This window comes from Tursiops truncatus, chromosome 8 (assembly GCF_011762595.2).
Source record: "Tursiops truncatus isolate mTurTru1 chromosome 8, mTurTru1.mat.Y, whole genome shotgun sequence".
Taxonomy (NCBI): Eukaryota; Metazoa; Chordata; class Mammalia; order Artiodactyla; family Delphinidae; genus Tursiops; species Tursiops truncatus.
In genome coordinates this window covers 54273814-54289366 of record NC_047041.1, presented here as the reverse complement: position 1 = coordinate 54289366, position 15553 = coordinate 54273814, and the positions used below count along the sequence as shown (strand labels likewise).

The window sequence follows — 15553 nt, the reverse complement described above, 5'->3', positions numbered from 1 at the left end:
GTGGAGGTTAGCCAGATGGAGGCTGGGCATTATCTAGGCTTCTCCTGGATTTAACACGATCTATAGGAGCAAGGACTTTGAAGAGTAGCCTGAATTCTGCAAGTAGTTCCTGCTTTGCTGCAGTGACTGTACATGCTTCAGAACTTGCTGTATTGTTCTTTTTTTTTTTGACCTCTTTAGATCACTTATTTAATTTATTTATTTGTGGAGTATATATTTTTTTGTTTTGTTTTGTGTGTGGAGTATATTTGATTTACAATGTTGTGTTAGTTTCAGGTCCATCCATGTTGCTGCAAATGGCATTATTTCATTCTTTTTTATGGCATTATTTGCAAATATTTTCTCCTATTCTATGGGTTGTCTTTTCATTTTCTTTATGACTTCCTTTGCTGTGCAAACCTTTTAAGTTTAATTAGGTCCCATTTGTTTATTTTTGTTTTTATTTCCATTACTTTAGGAGGCGGGTTGAAAAAGATTTTGCTTCAATTTATGGCAAAGAGTGTTCTGCCTATGTTTTCCTCTAAGAGTTTTATAGTATCCAGCACATTTAGGTCTCTAATCCATTTCGAGTTTATTTTTGTGTGTGGTGTTAAGGAGTGTTCTAATTTCATTCTTTTACATGTAGCTGTCCAGTTTTCCCAGCACTACTTATTGAAGAGATTGTCTTTTCTCCATGATATAGTCTTACATCCTTTGTCATAGATAAATTGACCATAGGTGCATGGGTTTATTGCTGGGCTTTCTATCCTGTTCCATTGATCTATATTTCTGTTTTTGTGCCAGTACCATTCTGTTTTGATCACTGTAGCTTTGTAGTATAGTCTGAAGTCAGGGAGCCTGATTCCTTCAGCTCTATTTTTCTTTCCAAAGATTGTTTTGGCTATTTGGGGTCTTATGTTTTTCCATACAAATTTTAAGATTTTTTTCTTCTAAGTCTGTGAAAAATACTATTGGTATTTTGATAGGGATTGCATTGAATCTGTAGATTACAGTGGGTAGTATAGTCATTTTGACAATTTTGACTCTTCCAATCCAAGAACATGGTATATCTTTCCATCTGTTTGTGTCATCTTTGATTTCTTTCATCAGCATCTTATAGTTTTCAGAGTAAAGGTCTTCTGCCTCCTTAGGTAGGTTTATTCCTAGATATTTTATTCTTTTGGACGTAATGGTAAATGGGATTGTGTCCTTGATTTCTCTTTCATATTTTTCATCATTAGTGTATAGAAATGCAAGAGACTTCTGTGCATTAATTTTGTACCCTGCTACTTTACCAAATTCATTGATTAGCTACAGTAGTTTTCTGGTGGCATCTTTAGGATTCTCTATGTATAGTATCATGTCATCTGCAAACAGTGACAGTTTTACTTCTTCTTTTCCAATTTGTGTCCCTTTTATTTCTTTTTCTTCTCTGATTGCCATGGCTAGGACTTCCAAAACTATGTTGAATAATAGTAGAGTGGACATCCTTGTCTTGTTCCTGATCTTAGAGGAAATGCTTTCAGCTTTTCACCATTGAGAATGATGTTTGCTGTGGGTTTGTCATATATGGCCTTTATTATGTTGAGGTAGGTTCCCTCTATGCCCACTTTCTGGAGAGCTTTTATCATAAATGGGTTTTGAATTTTGTCAAAAGCTTTTGCTGCATCTGTTGAGATGATCATATGGTTTTTCTTCTTCAATTTGTTAATATGGTATATCACATTGATTTATTTGCATATATTGAAGAATCCTTGATTCCCTGGGATAAATCCCACTTGATCATGGTGTATGATCCTTTTAATGTGTTGTTCGATTCTGCTTCCTAGTATTTTATTGAGGATTTTTGCAACTATATTCATCAGTGATATTGGTCTGTAATTTTCTTTTTTTGTAGTATCTTTGTCTGGTTTTGGTATCAGGGTGATGGTGGCCTCATAGAATGAGTTTGGAAGTGTTCCTTCCTCTGCAATTTTTTGGAAGAGTTTGAGAAGGATGGGTGTTAGCTCTTCTCTAAATGTTTGATAGAATTCTCCTGTGAAGCCATGTGGTCCTGGACTTTTGTTTGTTGGAAGATTTTTTTTTAACATCTTTATTGGAGTATAATTGCTTTACAAAGGTGTGTTAGTTTCTCCTTTATAACAAAGTGAATCAGTTATACATATACATATGTTCCCATATCTCTTCCCTCTTGTGTCTCCCTCCCTCCCAGTCCCCCTATCCCACCCCTCCAGGCGGTCACAAAGCACCGAGCTGATCTCCCTGTGCTATGCAGCTGCTTCCCACTAGCTATCTACCTTACGTTTGGTAGTGTATATATGTCAATGCCTCTCTTTCGCTTTGTCACACCTTACCCTTCCCCCTCCCCATATCCTCAAGTCCATTCTCTAGTAGGTCTAGTAGAACACAGTCTTTATTCCTGTCTTACCCCTAGGTTCTTCATGACAGGTTTTTTTTCTTAAATTCCATATATAAGTGTTAGCATACGGTATTTGTCTCTCTCTTTCTGACTTACTTCACTCTGTGTGACAGACTCTAGGTCTATCCACCTCATTACAAATAGCTCAATTTCGTTTTTTTATGGCTGAGTAATATTCCATTGTATATATGTGCCACATCTTCTTTATCCATTCATCCGATGATGGACACTTGGGTTACTTCCTTCTCCGGGCTATTGTAAATAGAGTTGCAATGAACATTTTGGTACATGACTCTTTTTGAATTACGGTTTTCTCAGGGTATATGCCCAGTAGTGGGATTGCTGGGTCATATGATAGTTCTATTTGTAGTTTTTTAAGGACCTCCATACTGTTCTCCACAGTGGCTGTATCAATTTACATTCCCACCAACAGTGCAAGAGTGTTCCCTTTTCTCCACACCCTCTCCAGCATTTATTGTTTCTAGATTTTTTGATGATGGCCATTCTGACTGGTGTCAGATGATATCTCATTGTAGTTTTGATTTGTATTGCTCTAATGATTAGTGATGTTGAGCATTCTTTCATGTGTTTGTTGGCAGTCTGTATATCTTCTTTGGAGAAATGTCTACTTAGGTCTTCTGCCCGTTTTTTGATTGGGTTGTTTGTTTTTTTGTTATTAAGCTGTATGAGTTGCTTATAAATTTTGGAGATTAATCCTTTGTCAGTTGCTACATTTGCAAATATTTTCTCCCATTCTGAGGGTTGTCTTTTTGTCTTGTTTATGGTTTCCTTTGCTGTGCAAAAGCTTTGGAGTTTCATTAGGTCCCATTTGTTTATTTTTGTTTTTATTTCCATTTCTCTAGGAGGTGGGTCAAAAAGGATCTTGCTGTGATTTATGTCATGGAGTGTTCTGCCTATGTTTTCCTCTAAGAGTTTGATAGTTTCTGGCCTTACATTTAGGTCTTTAATCCATTTTGACTTTATTTTTGTGTATGGTGTTAGGGAGTGATCTAATCTCATACTTTCACATGTAGCTGTCCAGTTTTCCCAGCACCACTTATTGAAGAGGCTGTCCTTTCTCCACTGTACATTCCTGCCTCCTTTATCAAAGATAAGGTGACCATATGTGTGTGGGTTTATGTCTGGGCTTTCTATCCTGTTCCATTGATCTATCTTTCTGTTTTTGTGCCAGTACCATACTGTCTTGATTACTGTAGCTTTGTAGTATGGTCTGAAGTCAGGGAGCCTGATTCCTCCAGCTCCGTTTTTCGTTCTCAAGATTGCTTTGGCTATTCGGGGTCTTTTGTGTTTCCATACAAATTCTGAAATTTTTTGTTCTAGTTCTGTGAAAAATGCCAGTGGTAGTTTGATAGGGATTGCATTGAATCTGTAGATTGCTTTGGGTAGTAGAGTCATTTTCACAATGTTGATTCTTCCAATCCACAAACATGGTATATCTCTCCATCTATTTGTACTATCTTTTATTTCTTTCATCAGTGTCTTATAATTTTCTGCATACAGGTCTTTTGTCTCCTTAGGTAGGTTTATTCCTAGATATTCTATTCTTTTTGTTGCAATGGTAAATGGGAGTGTTTTCTTGATTTCACTTTCAGATTATTCATCATTAGTGTATAGGAATGCCAGAGATTTCTGTGCATTAATTTTGTATCCTGCTACTTTACCAAATTCATTGATTAGCTCTAGTAGTTTTCTGGTAGCATCTTTAGGATTCTCTATGTATAGTATCATGTCATCTGCAAACTGACAGCTTTACTTCTTCTTTTCCGATTTGGATTCCTTTTATTTCCTTTTGTTCTGATTGCTGTGGCTAAAACTTCCAAAACTATGTTGAATAAGAGTGGTGAGAGTGGGCAACCTTGTCTTGTTCCTGATCTTAGTGGAAATGCTTTCAGTTTTTCACCAATGAGGACGATGTTGACTGTGGTTTCTCATATATGGCCTTTATTATGTTGAGGAAAGTTCCCTCTATGCCTAGTTTCTGCAGGGTTTTTATCATAAATCGGTGTTGAATTTTGTCGAAAGCTTTCTCTGCATCTATTGAGATAATCATATGGTTTTTCTCCTTCAATTTGTTAATATGGTGTATCACGTTGATTGATTTGCGTATATTGAAGAATCCTTGCATTCCTGGAATAAACCTCACTTGATCATGGTGTATGATCCTTTTAATGTGCTGTTGGATTCTGTTTGCTAGTATTTTGTTGAGGATTTTTGCATCTATGTTCATCAGTGATATTGGCCTGTAGTTTTCTTTGTTACATCCTTGTCTGGTTTTGGTATCAGGGTGATGGTGCCCTCGTAGAATGAGTTGGGGAGTGTTCCTCCCTCTGCTATATTTTGGAAGAGTTTGAGAAGGATAGGTGTTAGCTCTTCTCTAAATGTTTGATAGAATTCACCTGTGAAGCCATCTGGTCCTGGGCTTTTGTTTGTTGGAAGATTTTTAATCACAGTTTCAATTTCAGTGCTTGTGATTGGTCTGTTCATATTTTCTATTTCTTCCTGATTTAGTCTTGGCAGGTTGCGCATTTCTAAGAATTTGTCCATTTCTTCCAGGTTGTCCATTTTATTGGCATAGAGTTGCTTGTAGTAATCTCTCATGATCTTTTGTATTTCTGCAGTGTCAGTTGTTACTTCTCCTTTTTCATTTCTAATTCTATTGATTTGAGTCTTCTCCCTTTTTTTCTTGATGAGTCTGGCTAATGGTTTATCAATTTTGTTTATCTTCTCAAAGAACCAGCTTTTAGTTTTATTGATCTTTGCTATTGTTTCCTTCATTTCTTTTTCATTTATTTCTGATCTGATTTTTATGATTTCTTTCCTTCTGCTAACTTTGAGGGTTTTTTGTTCTTCTTTCTCTAATTGCTTTAGGTGCAAGGTTAGGTTGTTTATTCGAGATGTTTCCTGTTTCTTAAGGTAGGATTGTATTGATATAAACTTCCCTCTTAGAACTGCTTTTGCTGCATCCCATAGAATTTGAGTCATCGTGTCTCCATTGTCATTTGTTTCTAGGTATTTTTTGATTTCCTCTTTGATTTCTTCAGTGATCACTTCGTTATTAAGTAGTGTATTGATTAGCCTCCATGTGTTTGTATTTTTTACAGATCTTTTCCTGTAATTGATGTGCAGTCTCATAGCGTTGTGGTCAGAAAAGATACTTGATACAATTTCAATTTTCTTAAATTTACCAAGGCTTGATTTGTGACCCAAGATATGATCTATCCTGGAGAATGTTCCATGAGCACTTGAGAAAAATGTGTATTCTGTGGTTTTTGGATGGAATGTCCTATAAATATCAATTAAGTCCATCTTGTTTTATGTATCATTTAAAGCTTGTGTTTCCTTATTTATTTTCATTTTGGATGATCTGTCCATTGGTGAAAGTGGGGTGTTAAAGTCCCCTACTATGAATGTGTTACTGTCGATTTCCCCTTTTATGGCTGTTAGTGTTTGCCTTATGTATTGAGGTGCTCCTATGTTGGGTGCACAAATATTTACAATTGTTATATCTTCTTGGATCAATCCGTTGATCATTATGTAGTGTCCTTCTTTGTCTCTTTTAATAGTCTTTATTTTGAAGTCTATTTTGTCTGATATGAGAATTGCTACTCCAGCTTTCTTTTGCTTTCCATTTGCATGAAATATCTTTTTCCGTCCCCTTACTTTCAGTCTGTATGTGTCTCTAGGTCTGAAGTGGGTCTCTTGTAGACAGCAAATATATGCGTCTTGTTTTTGTATCCATTCAGCCAATCTGTGTCTTTTGGTGGGAGCATTTAGTCCATTTACATTTAAGGTAATTATCGATATGTATGTTCCTATTCCCATTTTCGTAAGTGTTTTGGGTTCGTTATTGTAAGCCTTTTCCTTCTCTTGTGTTTCTTGCCTTTAGCAGTTGTTGTAGAGCTGGTTTGGTGGTGCTGAACTCTCTCAGCTTTTGATTGTCTGTAGAGGTTTTAATTTCTCCATCAAATCTGAATGAGATCCTTGCTGGATAGAGTAATCTTGGTTGCAAGTTTTTCTCCTTCATCACTTTAAATATGTCCTGCCAGTTCCTTCTGGCTTGCAGAGTTTCTGCTGAAAGATCAGTTGTTAACCTTATGGGGATTCCCTTGTGTGTTATTTGTTGTTTTTCCCTTGCTGCTTTTAATATGTTTTCTTTGTATTTAGTTTTTGACAGTTTGATTAATATGTGTCTTGGTGTATTTCTCCTTGGATTTATCCTGTATGGGACTCTCTATGCTTCCTGGACTTGATTAGCTATTTCCTTTCCCATATTAGGGAAGTTTTCAACTATAATCTCTTCAAATATTTTCTCAGTCCCTTTCTTTTTCTCTTCTTCTTCTGGAACCCCTATAATTCGAATGTTGGTGTGTTTAATGTTGTCCCAGAGGTCTCTGAGACTCTCCTCAGTTCTTTTCATTCTTTTTTCTTTATTCTGCTCTGCAGTAGTTATTTCCACTATTTTATCTTCCAGGTCACTTATCCGTTCTTCTGCCTCAGTTATTCTGCTATTGATCCCATCTAGAGTATTTTTCATTTCATTTGTTGAGTTGTTCATCATTGTTTGTTTCATCTTTAGTTCTTCTAGGTCCTTGTTAAATGTTTCTTGCATTTTGCCCATTCTATTTCCCAGATTTTGGATCATCTTTACTGTCATTATTCTGAATTCTTTTTCAGGTAGACTGCCTATTTCCTCTTCATTTGTTAGGTCTGGTGGGTTTTTATCTTGCTCCTTCATCTGCTGTGTGTTTTTCTGTCTTCTCATTCTGCTTATCTTACTGTGTTTGGGGTCTCTTTTTTGCAGGCTGCAGGTTCGTAGTTCCCATTGGTTTTGGTGTCTGTCCCCAGTGGCTAAAGTTGGTTCAGTGGGTTGTGTAGGCTTCCTGGTGGAGGGTACTAGTGCCTGTGTTCAGGTGGATGAGGCTGGATCTTGTCTTTCTGGTGGGCAGGTCCATGTCTGGTGGTGTGTTTTGAGGTGTCTTTGACCTTATTATGGTTTTAGGCAGCCTCTCTGCTAATGGGTGGGGTTGTGTTCCTGTTTTGCTAGTTGTTTGGCATAGGATGTCCAGTACTGTAGCTTGCTGGTCGTTGAGTGAAGCTGGGTGCTGGTGTTGAGATGGAGATCTCTGAGAGATTTTCGCCGTTTGATATTATGTGGAGCTGGGAGGTCTCTTGTGGACCAGTGTCCTGAAGTTGGCTCTCCCACCTCAGAGACACAGCACTGTCTCCTGGCTGCAGCACCAAGAGCCTTTCATCCACACGGCTCAGAAGGTAAGGGTGGAGTATGGAGCTGAAAACAGGAAAGGTGGGAAGTCTGTGTATCAGTCTCCCATGTGTCCTCCTTCACTCTGAGCAGCCTGGAAACGATTATTCCTTTACCCTGGGAGATGATTCGGCATCTTTTCTGTGGCTAGTTTGAAAACCTGCTGGTCTTGGAGAGTCTCCTGGAGAGGCGGAGGGCAGCTGCAGCACATACAGGGGAGCTCCTTCTACTGCACAAAGCCCATGCTGGTGGGCGCCATTGCGGAGGCTCCTCCTGTTGGAAGATTTTTAATCACAGTTTCAATTTCATTACTTGTGATCGGTCTGTTCATATTTTCTGTTTCTTCCAGGTTCAGTCTTGGAAGGTTATACCTCTCTAAGAATTTGTCCATTTCTTCCAGGTTGTCCATTTTATTGGCACAGAGTTGCTTGTAGTAGTGTCTTAGGATGCTTTGTATTTCTGTGGTGTCTGTTGTAATTTCTCCTTTTTCATTTCTAATTTTATTGATTTGACTCCTCTCCCGCTTTTTCTTGATGAGTCTGGCTAATGGTTTATCAATTTTGTTTATCTTCTCAGAGAACCAGCTTTTAGTTTTATTGATCGTTGCTATTGTTTTCTTTGTTTCTGTTTATTTCTGCTCTGATCTTTTTAATTTCTTTCCTTCTACTAACTTTGGGTTTTGTTTGTTCTTGTTTCTCTGATTCCTTTAGGTGTAAGGTTAGATTGTCTATTTGAGATTTTTCTTGTTTCTTGAGGTAAGCTTGTATTGCTATAAACTTCCTGCTTAGAACTGCTTTTGCTGCATCCCATAGGTTTTGGATCATTGTGTTTTCATTGTCATTTGTCTCTAGGCATTTTTTGATTTCTTCAGTGATCTCTTGGTTATTTAGTAACATATTGTTTAGCCTCCATGTGTTTTTGTTTTTCCTTTTTTTTCCCTGTAATTGCTTTCTAATCTCATAGCGTTGTGGTCAGAAAAGATGCTTGATATGATTTCAATTTTCTTAAAATTACAAGGCTTGATTTGTGACCCACGATGTGATCTATCCTGGAGAATGTTCCATGTGCCCTTGAGGAGAAAGTGTATTCTGTTCTTTTTGGATGGAATGTCCTATAAATATCAATTAAATCTATCTGGTCTATTGTGTCATTTAAAGGTTCTGTTTCCTTATCAATTTTCTGTTTGGATGATCTGTCCATTGGTGTAAGCGAGGTGTTAAAGTCCCCCACTATTACTGTGTTACTGTCGATTTCCTCTTTTATAGCTGTTAGCAATTGCCTCATGTATTGAGGTGCTCCTATGTTGGGTGCATATATATTTATAATTGTTATATCTTCTTCTTGGATTGATCCCTTGATCCTTATGTAGTGTTCTTCCTTGTCTCTTATAACATTCTTTATTTTAAAGTCTATTTTATCTGATATGAGTATTGCTACTCCAGCTTTCTTTTGATTTCCATTTGCATGGAATATCTTCTTCCATCCCCTCACTTTCAGTCTCTACGTGTCCCTAGGTCTGAAGTGGGTCTCTTGTAGACAGCATATATATGGGTCTTGTTTTTGAATCCATTCAGTGAGCCTGTGTCTTTTGGTTGGAGCATTTAATCCATTCACGTTTCAAGTAATTATCAATATATATGTTACTATTACCATTTTCTTAATTGTTATAGGTTTGTTTTTGTAGGTCCTTTTCTTCTCTTTTGTTTCCCACTTAGAGAAGTTCCTTTAGCATTGGTTGGAGAGCTGGTTTGGTGGTGCTGAATTCTCTTAGCTTTTGCTTGTCTGTAAAGCTTTTGATTTCTCCCTCAAATCTGAATGAGGTCCTTGCTGGGAGAATAATCTTGGTTGTAGGTTCTTCCCTTTCATCACTTTAAATATATCATGCCACTCCCTTCTGGCTTGTAGAGTTTCTGCTGAGAAATCAGCTGTTAACCTTATGGGAGTTTCCATGTATGTTATTTGTCATTTTTCCCTTGTTGCTTTCAATATTTTCTTTGTCTTTAATTTTTGTCTCTTTGATTACTATGTTTATTGGCGTGTTTCTCCTTGGGTTTATCCTGCCTGGAACTTTCTGTGCTTCCTGGCCTTGGGTGGCTATTTCCTTTCCCATGTTAGACAAGTTTTCAACTGTAATGTCTTCAAATATTTTCTCGGGTCCTTTCTTTCTCTCTCTCTTCTCCTTCTGGGACCTCTATAATGTGAATGTTGTTGTGTTTAATGTTGTCCAAGAGGTCTCTTAGGCTGTCTTCGTTTTTTTCATTCTTTTTTCTTTATTTTGTTCAACAGCAGTGAGTTCCACCATTCTGTCTTCCAGGTCACTTATCCGTTCTTCTGCCTCAGTTATTCTGCTATTGATTCCCTCTAGTGTATTTTTCATTTCAGTTATTGTATTGTTCATCTGTTTGTTTGTTCTTTAATTCTTCTAGGTCTTTGTTAAACATTTCTTGCATCTTCTCAATCTTTTCCTCCATTCTTTTTCCATGGTCCTGGATCATCTTCACTATAATTATTCTGAATTCTTTTTCCAGAAGGTTGCCTATCTCCATTTAGTTGTTTTCCTGGGGTTTTATCTTGTTCCTTCATCTGGTACACAGCCCTCTGCCTTTTCATCTTGTCTAACTTTCTGTGAATGTGGTTTTTGTTCCACAGGCTGCAGGATTGTAGTTCTTCTTGCTTCTGCTGTCTGCCCTCTGGTGGATGAGGCTATCTAAGAGGCTTGTGCAAGTTTCCTGATGGGAGGGACTGGTGGTGGGTAGAGCTGGGCATTGCTCTGGTGGGAAGAGCTCAGTAAAACTTTAATCCACTTGTCTGCTGATGGGTGGGGCTGGGTTCCCTCCCTGTTGGTTGTTTGACCTGAGGTGACCCAACACTGGAGCCTACCCAAGCTCTTTGACGGGGCTAATGTCAGACTCTGGGAGAGCTCACGCCAAGGAGTACTTCCCAGAACTCCTGCTGCCAGTGTCCTTGTCCTCATAGTAAGACACAGCCACCCCCTGCCTCTGCAGGAGATCCTCCAACACTAGCAGGAGGGCTGATTCAGTCTCCCATGGGGTCTCTGCTCCTTCCCCTGGGTTCCGATGTGCACACTACTTTGTGTGTGGCTTCCAAGAGTGGAGTCTCTGTTTCCCCCAGTCCTGCCAAAGTCCTGCAATCAAATCCTGCTAGCCTGCAAAGTCTGATTCTCTAGGAATTCCTCCTCCCGTTGCCTGACCCCCAGGTTGGGAAGCCTGACGTGGGGCTCAGAACCTTCACTCCACTGGGTGGACTTCCGTGGTATAAGTGTTCTCCAGTTTGTGAGTCACCCCCAGCAGTTATGGGATTTGATTTTATTGTGATTGTGCCCCTCCTACCGTCTCATTGTGGCTTCTCCTTTGTCTTTGGATGTGGGGTATCTTTTTTGGTGAGTTCCAGTGTCTTCCTGTTGATGATTGTTCAGCAGTTAGTTGTGATTCTGGTGCTCTGTCAAGAAGGAGTGAGCACACGTCCTTCTACTCTGCCATCTTCAAGATTGTACCTTCCTAAGAATTTGTCCATTTCTTCCAGGTTGTCCATTTTGTTGGCATACAGTTCGTTGTAGTAGTCTCTTATGATCCTTTGTATTTCTGTGGTGTCAGTTGTAACTTCTCCTTTTTCATTTCTAATTTTATTGATTTGAGCCTTCTCCATTTTTTTCTTGATGAGTCTGGCTAAAGGTTTATCAATTTTGTTTATCTTTTCATAGAAACAGCTTTTTGTTTCATTGATATTTTCTATTGTTTTCGTTGTCTCTATTTCATTTATTTCTGCTCTGACCTTTATGATTTCTTTCCTTCTACTAACTTTAGGTTTTGTTTGTTCTTTCTCTAGTTGCTTTAGGTATAAGGTTAGGTTGTTTACTTGAGATTTTTCTTGTTTCCTGAGGTAAAATTGTATTGCTATACAATCTTAGAACAGTTTTTGCTGCATCCCATAGGTTTGGATTGTCGTGGTTTTGTTGTCGTTTGTCTCTAGGTATTTTTTAAAAATCTTTTTGGCTGAGCTGTGTGGCATGTGGGATCTTAGTTACCCAACCAGGGATTGAACTCACCACCCCCTGTGGTAGAAGCATGGAATCTTAAGCACTGGACCACCAGAGAAGTCCCTAAGTATTTTTAAATTTCCTCTTGATTTCTTCAGTGATCCATTGGATGTTTAGTAACATATTATTTAGTCTCCATGTGTTTTTGTTCCTTACCATTTTTTTTCTTGTAATTGATTTCTAATCTCGTAGCATTGTAGTTGGAAAAGATGCTTGAGATGATTTCAATTTTCTTAAATTTAGTGAGGTTTGATTTGTGGTACAAGATGTGATCTATCCTGGAGAATGTTCCATGTGCACTTGAGATGAATGTGTATTCTGCTGCTTTCAATGGAATGTCCTATAGATACCGATTAATTCTATCTGGTCTAATGTGTCATTTAAGGCTTGTGTTTCCTTATTAATTTTCTGTCCGGATGATCTGTCCATTGCTGTAAGTGGGTTGTTAAAGTCCCCCACTATTACTGTGTTACTGTTGATTTCTCCTTTTATGGCTGTTAGCATTTGCCTTATATATTGAGGTGCTCCTGTGTTGGGGGCATATATATTTACAATTGTTATATCTTCTTCTTGGATTGCTCCCTTGATCATTATGTAGAGTTCTTCCTTGTTTCTTGTAACAGTCTTTATTTTAAAGTCTATTTTGTCTGATATAGGTATTGCTATTCCAGTTTTCTTTTGATTTTCATTTGCATGGAATATCTTTTTCCATCCCCTCACTTTCAGTCTGTATGTGTCCCTAGGTCTGAAGTGGGTCTTTTGTAGAGAGCATATATACAGATCTTGTTTTTGTATCCATTCAGCCCATCTATGTCTTTTGGTTGGAGCATTTAATCCATTTATATTTAAAGTAATCATCAATATGTATGTTCCTAGTGCCATTTTCTTAATTGTTTTGGGTTTGTACATCTTTTTTCTTCCCTTCCTCTTTTGTTCTCTTCTCTTGTGGTTTGATCACCATCTTTAGTGTCGTGTTTGGGTTGCCTTTTCTTTTGTGTGTGTGTATCTATTGTAGTTTTGGGTTTGCATTTCCCCTGAGGTTTTGATTTAGCAGTGTATATATGTACCACTGTATATAAAACCAACTTGTTTTAAGTTGCTGGTCTCTTTCCCACCTAGAGAAGTTCCTTTAACATTTGTTGTAAAGCTGGTTTGGTGGTGCTGAATTCGCTTAGCTTTTGCTGTAAAGCTTTTGAGTTCTCTCTTGAATCTGAATGAGAGCTCTGCTGGGTAGAGTATTCTTTTTTTTTAATAAATTTATTTATTTAATTTATTTATTTTCAGTTCAATTGGGTCTTCATTGCTGCGCCTGGGCTTTCTCTAGTTGCGGTGAGTGGTGGCTACTCTTCATTGCAGTGTGCAGGCTTCTTATTGCCGTGGCTTCTCTTATTGTGGAGCATGGGCTGTAGGCGTGCGGGCTTCAGTAGTTGTGGCACACAGGCTCAGTAGTTGTGGTGCGCAGGCTCTAGAGTACAGGCTCAGTACTTATGGCTCATGGGCTTAGTTGCTCCGAGGCATGTGAGATCTTCCCAGACCAGGGCTTGAACCCATGTCCCCTGCATTGGTAGGCAGATTCTTAACCACTGCACCACCAGGGAAGTCCCTGAGTAGAGTATTCTTGGTTGTAGTTTCTTCCCTTTCATCACTTTAAATATATCATGCTACTCCCTCCTGGCCTACAGAGTTTCTGCTGAAAATTCAGCTGATAACCTTATGGGGATTCCCTGGTATGTTGTTTGTTGGTTTTCCCTTGTTGCTTTTAATATTTTTCTTGTCTTTAATTTTTGTCATTTTGATTAATATGTGTCTCAGTATGTTCCTCCTTGGGTTTATCCTGCATGAGATTCTCTGTGCTTCCTGGACTTCAGTGAGTTTTTCCCTTCTCATGTTAGGCAAGTTTTCAGCAATAACATCTTCAAATATTTTCTTAGGCTCTTTCTCTTTCTCTTCTCCTTCTGGGAACCCTATAATGCGAATGTTCATGTGTTTAATATTGTCCTAGAGGTTTCTGAGACTGTCCTCATTTCTTTTCATTCTTTTTTCTTTATTATGTTCTGTGGCAGTGATTTCCATCACTCTGTCTTCCAGCTCACTTATCCTTTCTTCTGCCTCATTTATTCTGCTGTTGATTCCTTCTAGAGTGTTTTTCATTTCAGTTATTGTATTGTTCCTCTCTATTTGTTCTTTAAATCTTCTAGCTCCTTGGGTTTTTAAATAACTAACTAAATAAACAAATAATTTAAAAATTTTATTCATTCATTCATTCATTTATTGCTGTGTTGGGTCTTTGTTGCTGCTTGCAGGCTTTCTCTAGTTGCGGTGAGCTGGGGCTACTCTTCGTTGCAGTGCACAGGCTTCTCATTGCGGTGGCTTCTCTTGTTGCGGAGCACAGGCTCTAGGCTCATGGATTTCAGTAGTTGTGGCATGCAGGCTCAGTAGTTGCACCTTGCAGGCTCTAGAGTGCAGGTTCAGTAGTTGTGGAGCATGGGCTTAGTTGCTCCACGGCATGTAGGATCTTCCTGGAGCAGGGATTGAATCTGTGTCCCCTGCATTGGCAGGTGGATTCTTAACTGCTGTGCCACCAGCAAAGTCCATAGCTCCTTGTTAAACATTTCTTGTACCTTCTCGATCTGTGCCTCCACTCTTTTTTGAGATTTTGGATCATCTTTACTATCATTACTCTGAATTCTTTTTCAGGTAGATTGCCTATCTCCTCATCATTTAGTTGTTCTTGTGGATTTTATCTTGTTCCTTCATTTGCAACATATTTCTCTGTCACTAATTTTGTCTGACTTTCTGTGTTTGAGGTCTCCTTTCCACAAGCTGCAGGATCATAGTTGCTCTTGTTTCTGGTGTCTGCTCCCCGGTGGGTGAGGTTGGTCCAGCGACTTGTGTAGGCTTCCTGCTGGGAGGAACTGGTGCCTGCCCTCTTGTGGGTGGAGCTATGTCTTGTCCCTCTGATGGGCAGGGCCATGTGAAGGGGTGTGTTTTGAGGTGGCTGTGAGCTCAGTATGACTCCAGCCAGCCTGTCTTCTGATGGGTGGGGCTGTGTCCTTATCTCGGGCGTTGTTTGGACTGAGACTTTCCAGCTCTCAAGCCGGGCCTTGGTGCTGAAATGTGCACCTCTGGAAGATCTCACTCTGATCAGTATTCCCTGGGCCTTCAGTGTCCTAGCCTTCACAGTGAGTGATAGTTGACCTTCGCCTCCCCAGGAGACCCTCTAAGACCCCTAGGTAGGTATAATCCAGGTTTCTATCAGGTACTGCTTTGTGCTGGGTCCCAGTGCACGTGAGACCTTGTGTGCACCCTCCAAGAGTGGAGTCTCCATTTCCTCCAGCCCTGTGGGGCTCCTGCCCTCAAGCCCTGCTGGCCTTTGGGGCTAAATGCTCTGGGGGTTCTTCTGCCCAATGCCAGACTCTCCCACTGTCTTGGAGGGCTATTTTATGTGGGAATGTCCATGTGTAGCCTGCGTGGGTTTAATATTTTTTGGTGCGAGGGTTGTTTTTAGTATAGATATCTGCCACTTCTTTCCTCGGTGTATTCTGGACATTAGCCTCTTTATAGGAGGTATGACTGATGTTGTGGTGACCATAGCCTGTACTGGATATTGAGTAGAGCTTCCCCTTTGCTCTGTGGTTGTCACTGCCCTGTCAGAGATGGGCTCTACTCCCTAGTTGTTGGAGTAGAGGCCCCCAGGTCTTCTTCTTAGCTGTGGTTCTGATCTGCACTGTGAGGTAGGCAGGATTGGAGCACTCCCACTGGGAAGGAAGCCACTGAGTATTCCTCCTCTGGAGCTGTTCACCTGTGGGGTTGCTCT

General features: G+C 39.4%; 1 protein-coding gene across 2 annotated transcripts in view; it reads left to right on the top strand.

Moving 5' to 3' along the window:
* MYO7A (myosin VIIA) overlaps positions 1 to 15553 on the top strand; it is an 86990-nt gene that overhangs the window by 44903 nt on the left and 26534 nt on the right. The gene's annotated exons all lie outside the window — the stretch shown is intronic.